The 21075-nt window shown below is 45.0% G+C and overlaps 1 pseudogene; it reads left to right on the top strand.

Annotated features, from left to right (window-relative positions):
- Nucleotides 1–403: 403 nt before the first annotated feature.
- Nucleotides 404–1022, top strand: LOC147734907 (mas-related G protein-coupled receptor member H-like; annotated as a pseudogene).
- Nucleotides 1023–21075: the final 20053 nt, after the last annotated feature.

Below are 21075 nucleotides of genomic sequence, written 5' to 3'. Positions count from 1 at the left end.
TATTAGCTGTGCCAACGCTAGCACCACTCTTCCACAAGCAAACATTAAATTATAAAACATGTCCCAATTGCTTTGCCAATGCTTGTTTGAAGTTCTTCCTTTACAGTCCCCAGCTCTTTTATTGCCAATGAAAAAGATGCCCTGTACAAATGCATTTGCAAACTGCTGTTACCCATTGTGCCTGGGAAACCCTTGGCTACTAATTCACAACTCTTTTTGTTAGTCAGAGAGATCGGAGGCTCAATTCTGGATCAGTACACTTGGATTTATATTTGTTTGCATTCCACCATATTCCCAAAATTCGTACATGACCTTTTTCATTTGAGTTTTTATTGAAATTAATATTCTTGCAACTAAAAACAGTTTCATCTTCTTTCCCAATAGGGCAGTTGAAGACGCAACTATGACAGATGCGGGAACCATTCCTGGTAACATCTCCAATGCTCTATGTTTTAAAGAGACAAAGGAAGACAATCTAGTAATTGAATCTGCCACCAGTTTCATCACTGCAGCTGGTTTCATATTCCTTCTCTGCTTCTTTGGGATTATTGGCAACAGTTTGGTCTTCTGGTATCTATGTTTTAAAATCTAAGGAAATAAGTACACCATATACATCATCAACCTTGCTGTCGCGGACTTAATCTATCTCATCGTCATCTCTGTGGTGATGTGCATCACAATCCTTCTTTTTTTTTTAAACAAAAACCAGCAGTGGACCCATTGTCAGTAGTGTTCCCACTGGAGATCATACTTGGCCTTGGAAATATGCTGCTATGTTTCTACTGACTGCCATTACTGTGGAGAGATGTTCGGCCATCTATCACCCCATCTGGCATTGTTCCAACCGTCCAAAGTTCCAGTCCTTGCTTTTATATATTATAAGTCACATTTTTGTGACTCTGGTAGACAATGTAGGTTGTCTACCAGAGCTATTTGGTACAGTGGCAGTGCGGTGTACCGCAGTCAACACATTTTTATCAGTATTGGTTTCAGGGACGGCCGGTGGAATTTGGAACTGGTGAAATGAATGAAATTAAATTTGATTTGTAGAGCGCATGGCTGCCAGAAAGCATCCCAGCGCTTGCTTAGGGAACCCGTCCTGGTATTTCACTGCGAGATAACCCATTACTGGGCATCCCCAAGGTGAAAGCCAGGCATCCCGCTGCAAGGGGCCGCTGTGGAGATTAAGCAAGCTATTGCCCAGAGTTACAGAGTGGGACTCCATGATTGGAATAGGCACCGAGGCAAGAATTGTCAGGTCCGGGAAAATTTGAGCCCAAGACCCACCGAGGCGGGGAATTGAACCCTGGTCCGGGCCAGACCTCTGCATCAGGGTCTGCCGCTCCAACCACTTGAGCCACACTTCTCCACTTGTGAGGCGTATGGTGAGGTGTATGCAGACCAAATCAACGTATGCAAGCGAGTGCAGGGAGCGAGCCTGGCGGCAATAAGGAGATTAGTGAATACAAGACATGATCAAAGTTTTTCAATGATTTTTCCAGCAGAGCTAGTATTGTTTACAAAATTCTTTCTAAACAATGTAGAGATTACGAAAGTTGAACATAGTTCTTGGGGTAGTTACATGATGACTGTGAACTCAAACGCAGTTCTGGGGTACCAGACCCCTTAGAGTTGGTAGGAAAACTCTCACTGAGGTTCCTGCTTAAGAACTACATCCTGGGTAAAAGACCTGGGGGGGATGCCTGCTGTGTCTACCTATGTCAGGAAGGCAATTGAAAATCCGAAATTATTTTTTGGAATTGATTTTGACTTGGATCAATGTCTAAGTCAGGAAGAGTAGGCTCTTTGTTGATAGCTGTCTATTCCATACGTTTTAGGGTCACATGTTCCTTACGCCCTTCCAGACTATCGGGTGCAAAGGAAGGTTCGGCTTCTACTGGAATTCTGGAATTGACTTAGCCAAGGCCATACTGTTGCTACCTGTGTCCCTTTTAGTTAAACGTTTGAAATTGTATTAAATTGTTTCAGGGAATTTCACATGCAGTGATTTATTTTTCAGGGGGTTGGCTTCAGTTTTTTTTCAGGCTTGTGAATAAACCAGCCCCCTGAAAGGAAGTTTCTTGACTGTCATGTCTACTCCTCCTCTCGATGGGCCCGATTCACAGAATTAACTTAAGACTCAATCCTAAACTTACTATTATTTTGGTATTCACAGAATGCACTTACTACTTTTGGCATTCACAGAATGCACTTACTACTTTTGGTATATACAGAATGAATTTACTAATTTTGGTATTCACAGAAGTTAGGATTTTGTCTTAAGTTTGTCTTAAGTCTGTCTTAAGTCTGTCTTAAGTTTGTTTAAAGTCTGTCTTAAGTCTGTTTTATGTCTTAAGACAAACTTAAGACAAAATCCTAACTTCTGTGAATACCAAAAGTAGTAAGTGCATTCTGTGAATGCCAAAAGTAGTAAGTGCATTGTTTGAATACCAAAATAGTAGTAAGTTTAGGAATGAGTCTTAAGTTCATTCTGTGAATCAGGCCCCAAGTGTGCTGGGAAAAAGGGCCTATTGCTAGATGCAATGCTGGAGCTAGCTGTTACACCCAGCTGGGGGAACCACACGCTGCTCCTAGGCTTCCAGCATACCTGCACCAGCATTATGAGTGCCCCCCCCCTTTGTTTTTGCCTCCAGCAATAGCAACTATCACCCTCAACTCCCTCCGCCCTTCCCTGGGAACATCAGTAGCCTCTGCTTCTGAGATATCAGGCTGAGCAGAGAGGAGGCCGGTAAGCTGTGCCAGTCAGGAAGTTGAGAACCCAACTGTACCTTCATGGGGTTAACTACTGGTTCTAGAGCTGTGGAGCACATGCACCCCAGCTGCTACTGTAGACTCAATAGCAACAAATACTCAAACTGAGCCTAGACCAAAGGATGTCTCAAATTCCATCTGCATATGGTGGATAAACACTTAGGGCCCGATTCACAGAACTAACTTAAGACAAAATCCTAAACTTACTACTTTTGGAATTCACAGAAGTTAGGATTTTGTCTTAAGACAGACTTAAGACAGACTTAAGTTAGGATTCTGTCTTAAGTCTGTCTTAAGACAAAATCCTAACTTCTGTTAATACCAAAAGTAGTAAGTTTTGGAATTTGTCTTAAGTTAGTTCTGTCAATCGGGCCCATTCTCATTGGCTCCACTGCAACTCTCCACTCAGCACATCCAGCCCCAGCCTTGCTCATACCCAAGTGCTGGTACTGCTCTGTAAGCAAATCCAATTGCGAGCTTACTGTTTAACTGTTTAATGTGCAGGAACAACCAGCATCAGAATCTTCTTTACCTTCGGTTGGCCACTGTGCTCCTGCCACCGCTGCAGCTACTGCCGCTATGAAATGGTCCAGGGGGCACCAAGCATAGAACCCTTACTGTGCTGTATTCTCCACCACTCCGGTCCACGGCCGCCTGTCCTTATCTGACAGCACAACCGTAATTTGTGGTAATTTGCAGTTGGCAGCTTAATATACGCTGTCTTGCTCTGTCTCGCGGCTCCAGCAAGGCCGGACCATTTGCTGTGATCCAACGCTGACAGTTAGCAGCTTCCTTTGCTAGGCATCGCACTGAAGTCAGAGTCCAAGCAGAGTCAGGGAGGGTCCTACTCCAATCGTCCACTCAGGAGTTAATTTTGCTTACAGTATGCTTGCCAGCTTGTTAGCTTGTTGGCCCACAGATACGCTATCACATCCACAGAACCATAAGGCCATACAAGACCATTGCTAAGCACCAGTGTTATATTTCATATAGGTACCCTGATATAGGTTTAGAGAACATTGTACATTTTCCCTATATCATCTCCCCTTCATTTCACATGAACAAACCTTATAAGGACATAACTCCAAATACAGACAGAATGTCTTATAGGGACTGAACGCCTTATAAGGACTGTTGCCTTTTAAGGACTAAACCTTTCACATAGTTCATGACGAGGGTGGGTTCTGCCCCATCGATATTGCTAAGATGTCATCCTTAGCACATATGAATAATTTATAAGTACACTCTCCAGGGGGGCATACTTCACCTCTACTATCTACGCACAAAGGTTTAATCCCCAGCGTCATCCTCATACTGAACAATGGGTAACACGCATACATAGACTGTATAAATATAGCACCTCTTGCTATCAGTAAGCAGGAGGCAATCAAGACACACTGACCAGAGATGCTGTGGCTCCGTCATGCCATTGATCCAGCTGACAGTGGTCTAACCCTCCCTTGTGGGGTGTCCAACTCAAGTCCAGGATGAATTCTTCAAGAGCCAACGGTATCTCACAGCGCCAAGACGCCCTTGGGCATTCGCGTGCTCTACAAATAGATAAATCAAATCAAATCAAATCAAATCAAGTCCACACTCTCACTATTCAGGTATGGGGGTTCGACTAAATCCTAGCGTGACTCTTGGTTCTCAGATTCTAGGCTCTTAGATTATAGAGTCTCTTAGGCTTATTAACTCTTTAGCACCTACTCACATGCTAGGTACATTTAGGTACATCTAGACAGGCATCTTAGGAGTACGCACTTTATTTTATAAATGCACTTTATATTCATGTATAGGTTCATGACTATTGCAAAATGGTAGAACAATACTATTCCTTTTTATTCAATTTACTGCTGCTACTATATCTCTGCTACTGCACACTTATTTTACATGAGAAGAACAATGGTACAATACATTCTTATTGTAAACATGCTCAACTGTTTTTTCTATGTATCTCTCTGAGAGCAACAAGCAAGCATGAGTGAATAGGTGAAAAGTACTATATTGTTTCCACACGTCTGAGGTTATTACGTTCTGAAAGTTGCAAAAACTAATCTCTCTGAGTAACAGGAGATTCTGGTAGCACTGCAAGCTAGCTAATGCAAATGACATATTCGTTGGGGGTGTACAGAGTCAGTTTACAGCCAAGCCCACAGTATATGTTATCCGCAAATGTGTAGGTCCTGCATGAAGGGTAATATTGGAACTACACTACACTGGAAGACTCCACAATGAGACTGGAACATGTCAAACTTTAGGTTGCGACCCAGAAGTCACAGGAGTCATTCCTGAGTTCTGTCTTTGTATTGAGGAAGCCTTCGAGTAAGTTGAACAAAAAACACAAGAAATGTACGTGGGACTCAACACCCTTGCCCTCACTCACATACCAGAGAGTTTGTTCACCTGTATGACTGCCGGCGGGTTCACCTTTGGTGCCAGCTGGATTTCCTGCACCCTCTATGGGGCAGCCTCGGGCTCCAGTCTGTGATGAGCTCTAATAAGGGCAAAACCAATCCTGGACTTCTTGTGTTGTGGTTCAAGGAGGACCTAGCCTGTTTTTTTAGGCAGGAATGTTCCTATTACAGCAGGGTCAAGACTAGTTTGCATATGACTGGGTCCAAACTGAGGTGGCATGGTGGGAAACAAATTATGGATTAGGATGCATCCCAGAGTGATTTCAAGTGACTGACATTAATTCAAGCATTCCATTCATTGTGTTTTGATGCCCTTAGGGAAGCACAGCCACTCAGAGGGAAGCAGGATCCTATAACTCATGCCGGGTTGGCAGGCCATAAACTAGGTCCGGTTGACCCAGCAAATTGTTCAGTAGGGCTATGCCCTATTGTTACTTTCCATGCTGCTGCACTTTCTAACATCCTCCCAATGACTGACGGAGGACTATCTTTCTTTTTTGCTGTAGGAAGTACAAGCCCTTTCTCCTGCATCCTACTGGCTGAGCATGCCAGCTAGCATATATGAGCTCTGAAGTCTCAGTGGGCCAGACTTCAAGGGGACCGTTCTGACAACATTCAGATTTCGAAAGAGACTGCAAGAAATCTGCAGTGTGTCAGGACTCTAGCATCAGCTACCAGTAGTGTTATTCCCCCATCTCCGATCGTTCCAGATGCCAGAAGAACCAAGACCTGGTCAGCCTGGGTTGGCCTTTGGAGAAGCAAGTTGGCCGCTAGCTCGCCCCAAGTCCCGGTATAAGTGGGCGTTCTAGTCTGCCGGCTCACAGCTGAACGGAATTCAGGTGAAGCGCGTGCTCCCTTTCAAATGCGCACTTCACCGAGTCCGTTGGCCGAGGCAGTCTGAGGAAATCATTTGCGTGCAGTTTTCAAGAAGAAGAAGTTCACAGTTCAAGGTCAAAGACTTTATTATCTCCGTAGTTTTAGGATAAATAAACAGCGCACATTTCCAGTGCGTGTATTTTCAGTCATTTTGAGACGTCTCAGGAAATAAACAGAGCGCGGAGGCGCTCGTGTTTATTTCAGTCAGTGCAGCCTGTGTAATTCATTAACCTGTCAGAATTCTTCGTGAGCAGAGGGAAAACTTCACTGGACAGAAGGAGAGAGCAGTTTTCTCGACGAGGAGCAGAACCCTAAGGCATCAGAGGAAAGTAGCGAAGGATTTGCTGAGCTAAGTGTGGTGTTTTATTTTCATTTTGGATTTAAAGAAGCAGTTAACTCCATGGTTAAAGAGACTATTTTTCAGAACTGTTAAGAGCATAAATTCGTCCCAGTTAAAAGGAGTTTAGTTCAGACAGTATTTTCTTTAACATGTCAAAAACCCCAAGTAATTGAACATTCTTACCTGGAATGGAACAGTGGAAAGCTGAAGGTTCACCTGTACATAAATAAGGACTACCTACTAGAAAATGTCATTTTTCAAGTAATCAACAGAATCCATATACAGCAACACTCTTTCAGTTAGTGAAGTAAGTGTATTTACCTTAACCCTAAAATTCAAGGTAGAACAGAAAAAGAGTGAAGTTATATCTATGGTATGTTATCTTTTGTTTTGAATTTAGTTACAACTAGCAAAAGAGAAGAAGCAAAAACTTTAATACAGAAGAGAGGCACAAGTCCAGTTAAGCTTAGGTAGGTGAGATATATGATCCCAGTGCATAGAGAAATAGAAAGAAGAATACTGAGAAGTTATAGCTATATTAATGTGTTAAATTTCAGGTTCCTGTGAAAAGAACAGAGAACGTGTTAGAAGCAGACAGAAGGAGCCAGAACTGGACCAGTCTCTTCTTAGTTTATTATTTTATCCAATCCCCCGTCCCTTGAGGTAATGTTCTGAGATTTGGTATAAAAGATCTTGGGTCATTGCTAAAAGAGATTGGGGAACTAGCATCGTATTTCCGAGTTTCTCTGTTCCCGTGCAAAATCTGGTAAGACAATTTATAGTACAAAAATTGAAAGGTCTGACAGAGTGAAGTGCCCAAGTTGCATTTGCACCTGAACAGAGATGGCGGAAGGAATTGATGTACAATCACTAGGAACAATTTTAGATGCCATACAAAAGGAATTGGGAGCAGTCAGGGAAGAAAATCGAAATCTTAGACAAGAGGTAATCTGTGCTAGGAAGGAAACTGCAGAGTTGGCGCAGAGACTAAGACAACCAAGTAGCTTGGAAAGGGAGGCAATGAATCCAGCATTAGAAACCACTAATAGAACAACTACACAAGTGATACATTCCTTATCTCCTGTGATTCCATTAGTAGCCCCAGAAAGATTCAATGGAGATCCTCAAAAGGCCCAGATATTTCTGTCCCAATGCTCCCTACACTTCATGTGCCGCCCTTCCATATTCCCTGACGCGCAATCAAAAGTGGCATTCATACTCTCTTATCTAATTGGAGATGCAGCTTCGTGGTCCATGCCCTTAGTCACCAAGAACGATCCAATCTTGAGAAATTTTGAGGAATTTAAACAAGAGTTTCTTCGGATTTTTGACAGACGGAGAATATCTCAAGTGGTTGATAACGAGTTGCTGGATCTACGGCAAGGTAACCGAGACTTAATTGGCTATTTGGCTCAATTTAATAAGTTGGTGGTGGAAACAGACTGGCCAGAAAGTAAAAGAGCAGCAGTTTTTTACCGTGGTCTCAGAGACGAATTAAAAGATACCTTGGCTCAAATTCCAAATCGTCCCACGGAAATCTCGGCTCTGATAGACTTAGTCTTGGAAATAGATTTTCGTCAAGGAGAAAGAAGGGGAGAAAAGAAGAAGGATTATAGAGCTATAGCACCCAGGTTTGATAGAGCAAGGTCTGAGGGCGCAAGAAATTCAGATGCTCAATCCGGAATAGAACCAATGCAAATTGGAACAATAAGAGGACCTTTATCAAAGGAGGAAAAAGACAAGAGAAGAGCCAGTAATCTATGTTTGTACTATGGACTAAGTGGGCATTTTGTTCGAAACTGTACCAAGAAACCGAAGAACACCTTCAAGCCGAAGGAAAACTAGCAGCACCACTTGTTGGAGGAGTTGAACAGGTGGATGCGATCACAAAAGAAACTCCAAAAGAACACCAAATTGCGAACACATTACAATCGGCTGCTCCGCATTTGAATTTATCCATGGAGGTGAGATTCAGAGAAACGATACTAAAGGAAGTTTCGGTCATGATTGACTCTGGAGCCACGGGTAACTTTTGCGATTTAAGGTTCGCAGCCAGAGTTGGTATACAAGCTATTAAGAAAATAAAGAGTGAACCCGTTCGTGCGGTTGATGGGACAAATCTCTCATCGGGACCGATTGTGAGTCATACTGAGGTAATCCAACTGATCTCCAGTGATGGTCATAAGGAGAAGATTCAGTTCAATTTGATTGATGCTCCACAATTTCAGTTAATTCTTGGCTTGCCATGGCTTACAGAACATAATCCAACGATCGATTGGAGTTCAAGAACAATTGTGATGGATTCAAATTATTGTCATGAAAATTGTTTTAGAGCCAAAGAGAAGGAAATAGAGGGTAATCCAGCTTTATCTTTGTGTGCTACGGGGCATACCCTGTGTGTAATAGATAACCTAGAAGTACCAGAAATATATTGTGAATTCAAGGAGGTATTTAATGAAGTGGAAGCTGAACAACTACCTCCACATCGAGCCTACGATTGTAAGATTGAGTTGGAGCCAGGGGCGAACCTACCATGTAGCCGAGTCTACGCATTGACGGAAAAAGAGAATAGTCACTTGAAGGAGTACTTGGATAAATATCTGGCTAATGGCTTTATCCGGCCATCTCAGTCTCCTGTCTCGTCTCCGTTATTTTTCGTACCAAAGAAGGAAGGTGATCTGAGGACATGCATCGACTACAGAGCAATTAACAAAATTACCAAGAAAAACCGGTATCCCCTACCATTGATTTCGGTGCTCCTAGATCAGGTAAAAGGAGCCCAGATTTATACCAAGTTGGATTTAAGGGGGGCCTATCATTTAGTTCGAATGCGCGAGGGGGATGAGTGGAAGACTGCCTTTCGGACTAGATTTGGCCTCTTCGAGTACCAGGTGATGCCCTACGGACTGTGTAACGCACCTGCTGCCTTCCAGCACTTCATAAATGATATCTTGAAGGACTTCATCGATCAGTGCGCGATAGTGTACATTGATGATATTTTAATCTACTCATCCGATGTCACGAAGCATCACGAGCAAGTGAAGGGAGTCTTGGCGAAACTCAAAGAAAATAAGCTATTTGTAAAATTGGAGAAATGCGCTTTTGATGTTTCACAGGTTGAATTCTTGGGTTTTGTCATTTCACCCACGGGAATATTGATGGATCAGCGAAAAGTAGAAGCAGTTACGACTTGGGAATCTCCAAAGAGTGTAAAGGAAGTTCAGAGTTTTATTGGATTTGCCAATTTTTATCGGAGGTTCATCCATGAGTTCTCTAGAAAGATACTACCTCTCACCAAATTATTAAGGAAAGGAACCAAATTCGAGTGGTTAAAAGAGTCTGAGGAAGCATTTCAGTCTCTAAAAAAGGATTTCACTACAGCTCCTGTCTTGTTGCACGCTGATCCTACTGAACCCTTTTACGTAGAAACGGATGCTTCAGACCAAGCGGTGGGAGGAGTGTTGTCTCAACGACACAAGAGCACTGGACAACTACATCCGGTAGCTTATCGCTCCAGGAAACTGACCCCAGCAGAAATCAACTACACCATCACGGAAAAGGAGCTATTGGCTATCAAAGATGCCTTTAAAGAATGGAGACACTATTTGATGGGGGCGCAGCATCAAGTAACAGTGTTCACTGATCATCGTAATCTCAAGTTTTTAAAGACTGCTAGAACACTTACTCCTAGACAATTAAGATGGTCCTTATACTTTGCAGACTATGACTTTGTAATCACGTATCGCCCTGGAGCTCAAAATGGGAAAGCGGATGCTTTATCACGAATTGGCACAGAAGCTCAGAAAACCCTCATCGAGAATCAGTCAATTATTCCAAGTGCTAGGATCATTGGGGCAACGACCTCCATAGGTTTGGAACGAAACATTTCTGAAGTTATGAGTCTGGAAGAAATGCAAGCTTGGGTACAGAAGGATTCAGATCGGAGAATCATAGAACAACTACCCTATTACCGAGATGCCCTGTATGTTCCAACTTCTGAGTTGCAGTTGCAAGTGATGCGTGAATGTCATGATGACAAACTAGCTGGACATAAAGGAGAAACCAAGACCGAAGATTTGATTAAGAGACATTATTGGTGGCCTGGAATGTCCTCAGATATAGAGAAGTATGTCAAGTCCTGTGAGATTTGCGCTCAGGGAAAGTCGGAACGGCAGGCCCCAAAGGGTCTATTACAGCCCTTACCTACACCTCCTTATCCATGGCACACTGTGACCCTTGATCTCATCACTGACCTACCCAACAGTCAGGGATTTGATACTGTTCTTGTAGTTGTAGATTCCTTTACTAAAATGGCTCATTTTACAGCATTAAAGGGTATACCAACAGCCAAGCAGTTAGCCGCCCATTTCAGTTCTCAGATTGTTAAAATACATGGAATACCCAAGATTGTAATCTCAGACAGAGGGGTACAATTTGTGTCACATTTCTGGAAGGCCTTTATGGAAGGGTTAGGTACTGAGGTTAGATATTCCACTAGTTATCATCCCGAAACAGATGGGCAAACTGAGAGGGTCAACCAAGAATTAGAACAATATTTAAGGTTGCTTTTGTTAAAGGAGGAGGGTGATTGGTCAGATTACTTGTGGTCTGCTGAATTCGCTCACAATAATGCCAAAAGTAGTTCAACAGGTTATTCCCCTTTCTATCTAAACTATGGCAGGCATCCAAATGCAACCATTCGACAAACTGAGATATCTGTTCCAGCAGTTAAGGAGGTAGTTTCACATTTGCGTCAAATACAACAAAGAGCAGGTGATAACCTTAAAACAGCTAAAGAAAAGTACAAAAATTATGCTGACCGTAAAAGAAGAGAAGGGCCGTCCTTAGCAATAGGGGATCGAGTTTGGTTAAGTACAAAAAACTTGAGACTAAAAGGAAACCGAAAGTTCCAACCTCGATTTATTGGTCCATATGTGGTGGAAGGAAAGATCAACCCAGTTAGCTATCGCTTAAAGTTACCCACTAAATTACGGATTCATCCCATCTTCCATGTCTCATTATTAAAGAAGGCCTCTGCAGATTTGAGAGTTCAAGCACCTCCAAAACCAATCCAGTTAGAGACAGGACCTGAGTTTGAGGTAAAAGAGATTTTGGATTCTAAAAGATCTAGAGGCAAATTGTACTATCTGATAGACTGGAAAGGGTATGGTCCAGAGGAACGATCTTGGGAGTTGAGTGAGGATGTCCATGCTCCTAGATTAGTAAAGTCATTTCACCAGAGATTTCCTACTAAGCCCAGAGAGGAGGAATCTGCCTTGTTGGGGGGTACTGTCAGGACTCTAGCATCAGCTACCAGTAGTGTTATTCCCCCATCTCCGATCGTTCCAGATGCCAGAAGAACCAAGACCTGGTCAGCCTGGGTTGGCCTTTGGAGAAGCAAGTTGGCCGATAGCTCGCCCCAAGTCCCGGTATAAGTGGGCGTTCTAGTCTGCCGGCTCACAGCTGAACGGAATTCAGGTGAAGCGCGTGCTCCCTTTCAAATGCGCACTTCACCGAGTCCGTTGGCCGAGGCAGTCTGAGGAAATCATTTGCGTGCAGTTTTCAAGAAGAAGAAGTTCACAGTTCAAGGTCAAAGACTTTATTATCTCCGTAGTTTTAGGATAAATAAACAGCGCACATTTCCAGTGCGTGTATTTTCAGTCATTTTGAGACGTCTCAGGAAATAAACAGAGCGCGGAGGCGCTCGTGTTTATTTCAGTCAGTGCAGCCTGTGTAATTCATTAACCTGTCAGAATTCTTCGTGAGCAGAGGGAAAACTTCACTGGACAGAAGGAGAGAGCAGTTTTCTCGACGAGGAGCAGAACCCTAAGGCATCAGAGGAAAGTAGCGAAGGATTTGCTGAGCTAAGTGTGGTGTTTTATTTTCATTTTGGATTTAAAGAAGCAGTTAACTCCATGGTTAAAGAGACTATTTTTCAGAACTGTTAAGAGCATAAATTCGTCCCAGTTAAAAGGAGTTTAGTTCAGACAGTATTTTCTTTAACATGTCAAAAACCCCAAGTAATTGAACATTCTTACCTGGAATGGAACAGTGGAAAGCTGAAGGTTCACCTGTACATAAATAAGGACTACCTACTAGAAAATGTCATTTTTCAAGTAATCAACAGAATCCATATACAGCAACACTCTTTCAGTTAGTGAAGTAAGTGTATTTACCTTAACCCTAAAATTCAAGGTAGAACAGAAAAAGAGTGAAGTTATATCTATGGTATGTTATCTTTTGTTTTGAATTTAGTTACAACTAGCAAAAGAGAAGAAGCAAAAACTTTAATACAGAAGAGAGGCACAAGTCCAGTTAAGCTTAGGTAGGTGAGATATATGATCCCAGTGCATAGAGAAATAGAAAGAAGAATACTGAGAAGTTATAGCTATATTAATGTGTTAAATTTCAGGTTCCTGTGAAAAGAACAGAGAACGTGTTAGAAGCAGACAGAAGGAGCCAGAACTGGACCAGTCTCTTCTTAGTTTATTATTTTATCCAATCCCCCGTCCCTTGAGGTAATGTTCTGAGATTTGGTATAAAAGATCTTGGGTCATTGCTAAAAGAGATTGGGGAACTAGCATCGTATTTCCGAGTTTCTCTGTTCCCGTGCAAAATCTGGTAAGACAATTTATAGTACAAAAATTGAAAGGTCTGACACAGTGTTGATTAATTGACCGCAATAGGGTCAGCAGGAGACTCCACTCCCTTCCCCCCTCAAAGCAAACAGTGGTGAAAGATGCATTGCTTCTGGGTTGGGGTGAATCTCTGAGAGAGGTAGAGATCAGAGGTCTCTGGTCTCCACCTGAATTCATTATTCATGTCAGACAGTCTACTGGGAGGTCCTGAGCCTCTGGAAATGGCTCGACCAATAAGGAATTTTCATTCAATACCAGGCCGTATGGTAATTCATTGGTGCCTTGCAAATCACAAGTGACAGTTCCACCTGGGTGTGGCGCAATGTCTCTTCCATGAATGGGGAGAACCTTGGATTGATGTTCCACCGCTGAGAACATGCAAGGTCAGCAGGTCTGCTCATTGGAGTCTCCAAATCTCTTCTCGCTCAGAGACGCATTCCACCTTGAGTAGAACTCAGGAATCCTGTATATCTTTCTGCCAATATCACTACTGCACTAAGTTCTCAAGAAGATCAGGATTAACTGGGGTCAAGTCATTCCTAGTGGCTCTGGATTGGGCACATAGAGTATGGTATACAGAACATCTGGGCGTGAGCATCTGTCCTCCAATCAGGCTGCCCCTCCAGGATTATTATTATGTTTCTTATATAGCGCCAGAATAGACCCCCGAAGGGGTATCTCCGCGCTTGCCTTGGGAACCCGTCCTGGCTTTTCCCTGTGAAATAGCCCCTACAGGGCATCCCCAAGGTGAAAGCCAGGCATCCCGCCGCGGGGGGCCGTTGTGGAGATTAAGCAAGCTTAATGCCCAGAGTTGCAGAGTGTGAACCCATGATTAGGTCAGGCACCGAAGCGAGAATTATCGAGTCCATGGACATTTGAGCTCAAGACCCTGCCGCGTCGGGAATTGAACCCTGGTCCCGGGTCTGACCTCTGCTTCAGGGTCTGCCTGCTCTAACCAGTGAGCCACACTTCTCCACACTTCTCCACAGGATGATCTGCTGTCGCAATAACAAGGCAGGGTTCTGCACCCGGACCTTTGGAATCTCGATCTTCATGTTTAGAGATGGAGCGACAGCTACTGAACACCTTCAACCTTCCTCCGGATGTGGGTGATGTCATCTTGGCAGCCTGGCATTCTTCGCCAAAAATTGCATATGCTTGTTGTTTGGACACATTTGTGGCTTGGTGCTGTATGTGGCAGATAGCCACCTTCTGAGGGGGTGGGTGAGGTTATCTGGTGCTTCTTTATTTATTTTATCAATAGCCCAGCAAGGCTTTACTGTGAAAACTGTTAAAGGGTACCTTTCAGCTTTTCTGAATGGTTTACAATATTGTTTTCTCCCTCTATATCTGTCATGCCACAGTGGGACCTTAAGTTGGTCCTTATGTTTCTGATGTATCCTCCCTTCAAGCCACAGCTGCTCCTTGCAGTTTCTCACCCTCAAGAAAGTGTTATTCGTCATCGTATCATTGTTGTGGCGTGTGAGTGAGTTTCAAGCACTCTGTGTTAACCCACTGTACACCACCTCCTTCCCAGGTGAGCTGATTTTCTGGGCATGGGAGACCACAGATATCCTTCCTCCCTTAAGTTGTCATGATGTTCCATGTTGGCCAGAACATCACCTAGAGGGTGAGCTGTCACCCTCTAGGGAGGAGGAGAGACTCCATTACTTGGATTCCAAGAGGGTGCTGAGATTATCTTTTACATAGATCCTACCAGAGAAAAACGTGGTAGATGATTAGCTCTTTGTAACATTCTTTGGAGTGAAACAAGGCAAGGTGTGCAGAAGAGAGCCATCTGCCACTGGTTCCTGCTCTTACCACGCAGATGTGACCTCCCTGTCTGCCACACTTTACGCCTCTTGCCCGGATCTTCACGGGTTGTCATCTCGTGAACAAGCTGACTCCATCAATTCATGGCTTTGCTCAGGCTGCGACTCAGTCGCCCCCTTAAGGCGGGTATCATCCAGACGAACTAACAACGCAAATCGCTGGTTCAATCAGGATCTCAAAGCTCAAAAACTAAACGTCCGCAGGGCAGAACGCTCTTGGAGGCGGGGTTACTGCCCAACCCTCAGAAACCAGTACATTACTCTCTTGGCCCAGTATAAAAAATCTATCTTGGTGACCAAGAACGCCTATTTTTCCTCCAAAATACTAGCTGCCGAAAATCAGTCCAGAGAAATTTTCACTATTGTTCATGATCTTGCATACTCTGACAGGGCCTCCCTTAAACCCTCTCCCTCCCAGCATCTGTGTGACTCCCTTAATTCCTTTTTCCTTGATAAAATTTCCACCATTAAAGCAAATATCCCCCCTGCTTCCCCTTCCTTTGTCAATCCCCAATGTCCCCCCATCACAGCATGTATCGACTCCATCCCCCTCCTTACAGAAGAATCCTTTCTTTCTCTTCTACCGCTGGTCAAGTCCGGTTCCCCTCTAGACCCATGCCCCGCACATATTCTGAAACAGATTTACTCTGCTTGTGTCTTGCCCCCCCTCTCCCTTCTCAATAGCTCATTATCACAGAGCATCGTCATCCCATCTCTCAAATCGACCGTCATCCTACCCATCTTAAAAAAATCCGGAGCGGACCCCTCAGTACTCGTTAACTATCGTCCCATCTCACTCCTGCCCTTTTTGGCGAAGGTTCTGGAGTGTCATGTTACCAGAACGCTCAGCACCTTCGTGGAGGAGGATAGGGTATTAACCCCCCGGCAGGCTAGGTTCCGTCCCTCACACTCCACGGAGTCCGTTGTACTATCGGTCCTGGACAACCTCAGAGAGGGTATGGACATTAACCATCCCCAGGCCTTGGTCCTCCTCGATCTCTCCGCCGCTTTTGACACGGTTGATCACTCCATCTTACTATCCCATGTCAGAGCGGCGGGAATCGGAGGATCGGCCTTGGTCTGGCTGTCCTCCTTTCTGAACGACCGCACCCAAGCAGTGCGCTTGGTTGATTTTTCAGCGGACTTCCAGCCGGTCAAATGTGGGGTCCCCCAGGGTTCATCCCTTTCCCCGTTGCTATTTAATTTGTATATTGCTCCTCTTATTTTTTCCCTCCAACAGCTGGAGGTCTCCGTCTACAACTATGCGAACGACCTCCAGCTTATTTTTTCCCTATCCTCTTCCCCAGAGTCCATTTCTAACTTTCAGTCTGTCATGATTTTCATCCGGGACTGGATGAACCACAACCACCTGAAGCTCAACCCCGACAAAACGGAGTTGGTGCTGAGAGGTGGTTGCTACAGTCCCTGGTCCTCTGCTTTTTGACCCCCTCGTTGGGTTCCCCTCCAACTCCATCACCCTCTGTAAAAACTCTTGGGTTTAAACTGGATCACCAACTTTCACTTCACTCCCAAGTCAGCACAGTGGTGTCCTTGTCTTTCCATTCCCTTCGCACTATTCGGAAAGTTTCCCGCTTTTTCTCCTTCCCTGCCCTCAAACTTATAGTCCTGGCAATGGTGATCTCCCGCCTGGATTACGGCAATGCCCTTTATTGTGGTATGTCCGCGTACAACCTGCGACGCCTTCAGCTGGTCCAGAACCAGGTGGCGTCTGGTTTTCAATTTGTCTAAGTCTCACCACGTCACTCCCCTCCTTAAGACCTTACACTGGCTCCCCATCCGCGAACGAGCCCAGTTTATTTCTGAAATTCTTTATTGTATATAGAAAAATATAAATTTACATACATGGACGAGGCTTATACATGAGTGGAAGATGTATCATCTTCAATGCTCGGTCCGGCTCAGCCCCTGCTTTTATCATTTCCGAAATTCATTCTTATGTTCCTCCCAGGGAGCTGCGTTCTTCCACCCAACAACTACTCGTAGTCCCTCGTTTCAAACGTAAAAAGTGGGGAGGCTCCAAATTTTCCACACTTGCCCCTGCTTTTTGGAACTCCCTCCCGGTTCATTTGAGATCCTGTCCCCAGTATACTCTCCTCCGCAAGGCACTGAAAACATTTCTTTTCACACAAGCCTTCTCCCCGGAAACCCCCTTTTCCTTGCTCCTGTTTCCTGTTCCTCAGGGGTTCAGTACGGTAGAGCGCCATGAAACCGCTAGGTGTACGTGCGCTTAAGAAATATTTTAAACTCAAACTCAAACTCTGCATTTAGATCTGCTAAGCATTTGCTAAAATGACAAAACCTGGAAAGACGGCATGCTCATTCTACTAGGGACAAAGCTGCTACCACTGAGTTGGAATGTATAATAACTTATTTAAATGACTTGGAGCGATACAATCAAGTGGTTGGTGAAACAACGTATATTCTAGTATATGAGAATCGACAAGTCATCTATGAGTAGCTTCTCTGTGTTGCATGATGGAAAAAAACATAAAGAGCATCAGTTTTACCCATTATCTTTACGTCCCATGTTCTCTATTCCCAGTCATTAATTTTGAGGTGTACTCCACCTCCGGCCGGGAGAGAGAAACAGGGAGTAGTGGGGTAAACCAACCCATGGATAGTATACACATCCTCCTTACACGAATCACATCCTGTTTTCATCTCTTGACCTGGCTGGCGAGGACACGGGACTAGTCGCCGCTTCCAATATTGGGTCTCCTTTCTGGAGACAGTAATGGAGCAGTGGGTAGGAGGTGGACTTTGACGCTACCGCCCTTGGACTTATCCCGTTGCAGAGATGAGGCTGCAGCTACACAGCAGTAGAGGATGCTCACAGAGCAAGATTTACATCCCTCCACTCTAATGCAGCTGCACAAACTTTATAGCAGCAGAATAAAGTATTCAGACCATTACGGACCTCATTGTTATGACATTTAGAGCAAGACTTCGACGTTAAAATCAGCAGAAATGCTTCATTATGTGCAGATTTAATTCTCTGTACAATCCAAGGCTTGGGCTTTGGAACTTTAACGCTTGGAATTGTTACCGGCATAGCAGTCAATAAAGTGCAGCACACCTGTCTTTGGTTGCCCGATTCAGGCACAGAGAGAAAACAGTGCCCATGCCAGTGCCACAATAACCGCTGACATCACACTCAATAGGTGTGACGATTTGGACTATTGCAGGTCACCAAAGCTTTAGGAGTGGCCTGGATGAGCTGCTATTATTTTAAGAATCATGCATATTGAATATGTAAACGCTCTCCTGGGGTGCTCTGCTCAAAAATAGACATTGCCGAGGGAGGAGCCTGGCTCGAAACCATGATGGCCGCCTGATCCCTCGGCTCCGCCGACCCTCTCGCCTTTCTCCTGTTTTCCGCCTCATCCTGTTCTTCATCCTCTACACGAGTTGCGGTAGCGGAAACGGGAGGCGAACCCGGATCTGCCAATGTGCTTTTTTGCTGGATCCCGGCAGCGAGAGTGCCGAGACGCCCCCGCCTCCTCCTGGCGCTGCGCGGCTGTGCCGGGTCTTTGTTCTCTTGCTGTCCGGCCCTGCCTACAACAACAACGGCCATTCCAAGCGGATCGGAATCGGCTGACTACGCGTGGCACGCGCGTCTTGTGCTCTGCATCTTGCCTCACCGCTTCGCAGGCTCTGGGCGCCGCCGCTGCGGAGGCAACATTGTATTCAATCCTCAGCCCGGGGACGACTTGCCTGATACATTGTTTCTTGGCGAGTAGTGCTGGGCGCCATCTTACAGCTTGCCTTTCTCTCCTGCGACGGCGGCTCCTGGGCTGCTTTTGAAGACGCGGACGTCTACCCACGCTACATCGACACTGTGTGGCCATGGAGTGTGCTTCCCCTGTGCCCTCGGTTGGGCTGTGCCATGGTATATGTCGGCGTAGTGACCAGCTGACTATGGAGGATGATGGCGGCCGACCCCCGGGACAGTGCTGCATCTGTTTGCCTTGTGGAAATATTGTGTCCTCTCTCCCTGATAAACCGGTACTGATTGGCGACATCTTGGGGGCTCTGTGTATTCTAAGAGCGGCTTTTGGTATCGCTGCTCGCGAAGTGGGGGATCGGCTGGATGGGATACTATCTACAACACCCTTGCCCGACCACGGACGCCTCTGGGAGCAGGACACTATGTTACACCCTGCTTCTGCCTTCTGTTCCTCCTCCCCGGTTGCTATTGACACACGGGGGGTGCGATACCCTACTGCTGCTAGGGTGCCAGCTGTTACATCCTTGGGGAGGCTTGCAGTTTCTGGAGCTGCGATGTGGCTGGAGAAAAATGTCCGGGCGCCACGTTTGGCGACTCCTCGCGGGGTGATTGGCACGACTTGCTCCTCTATCCTGGAGTGGTTCCTACTGACTGGGCTTCCCGATTTTGGTGGTTCACTGACGGGCGTTGCATCTTCCTGTACCATCGTTATCTACATGGCTATGTGTCGGATGGACTTTGATGGACACCTCCCAGCTCGGATGTGCTCACTTTGCTCGCTCGCCTCTTCCAAGATGTCTACCATGAGGTCGGACTATGTCGCTGCTTCACATCGCAGGGGGCAAGGTTGAGGTTGTCTCCTCTTATGTTCGGACTGTTCTTGCCTGTACTGCTGGGATACTGATGGACTGCCGGGGATAGTGAATATGGGTATTGTGTTGGTGGCGGGGTCTGGGATCGGGCGGCCGGAGTGATATGTGCTGGTAGTTTTGGCTTTCTCTTTGTGGCCCTCCTCCGGACTTCCGTGTATTACGTTATTTCTTTTCTTTCTTTTTCCCTTCTCTGTTCTAAATTTCGGGTTCGAGTTATGGGCGACAGGCACACTGCTAGAGGGGGGGGTAGGCCGTAGCCTCCGCATGCGTGCAGGGTGGGGGGTTGGGGGTGGGGATTTTGTTTAGTTTCAGTTTCTATGGCCCTTTTTATTCTCTCTCTTCTTGGTTTCTCTTCCTTTCTCTTTCTCTTTGGGTCAGACGGGTGTTTAGGGGTAGCGCGATGTATTCTTTCTGCTGTTTATGCTTTTCTTATCGTGAATTTGGGAGTACTGCGATGGCCAGCATGTACTGTTTATTTGAGGTACTGTCCTGAAGCATATCATTTTCTGCTGCTTTTTCAATTGTTCTCCCTCGTACTGTTGTTCACTCGCTGGTTCGTTGCCCGCCATTAGCTTTCGATAGATTGACCGCGTCTGATCCTTCTTATCTACAAAATTTAAAATGAACCTGATTCCTCCTCTACCCGGCGGTCCCTTTTTCTATATGCCACGTCTCGGACACTTTTCGCATCTTGTTGTTTGGGACCGCTGGGCTGCCCTATCCTTACTTTTTGTGCTGTCAATTGCTTTCGAGGCCGGCCCGTGTGGTTGTGGGCCCGTAACTGTAATCTTCAGATGCACAATAAAGGTTTCAAAAATTAAAAAAAAAAAAAAAATAGACATTGCCGCCATGTGGTGTAGGGTGACCAACTGGCATGGGTTAAAAAATTCAGAATGGTGGGTCTGAAAATTCAAAAGGTCAAAATTCAGGACAAAAATTCATGATAAAAGGTCAAAATTCAGGACACAAAGTTGGGATAAAAGTTATGTTTTACAGATACATCAGAGGAGGATGGACAATAGTATATGAGTAAGTAAATTGACAACCAACATAAGTACAAGGCAAAAAAAGTTAATATCAGGTTGAGACAATCGTGCACTTCAATGTTTTTCAGTATGCGCGCAGCTTTGAACAACTGTGCAGGTCTTTTTCTGGTATTTCATATGATCATAATGCCTTTTGAAACCGTTTGCTAAAGAAAGCATAGAGGAATGGGTTAAAGTCTGATTTAAAAAGAGTTAGCTAATTTGCTGGACATTTGTGCTTGTTGCTGCACAGTGGTAGGTGCTATTGGTAAGTACGTGTTCTGTTCAATGTATTCAGGTGGACTGCAGCGGGTGGCATATGTTTGTCAGTAGTGCAGTTATGAGCACAGTGACAGCCAGTTAAGCAGAACAACTGGACTCCGAAGGGTGTATGAGCGCTGTTCTGTCTTATGGGATCTTTTAGTAGTGAATGTTTGTTAGCATCAGTGCAGTAAGATTCATTACTGTTTAATGACATCCGTTTCTTGCACGCTCAAAGGCATCTACACGCGACAAACATAGCCAGATGGGCAGCAGGGCACAAACATAACATTA

Source organism: Lissotriton vulgaris, chromosome 1_2 (assembly GCF_964263255.1).
Source record: "Lissotriton vulgaris chromosome 1_2, aLisVul1.2, whole genome shotgun sequence".
Taxonomy (NCBI): Eukaryota; Metazoa; Chordata; class Amphibia; order Caudata; family Salamandridae; genus Lissotriton; species Lissotriton vulgaris.
Note: the sequence above shows the minus strand (reverse complement) of the source record. Positions and strands in the feature narration are given on the sequence as shown.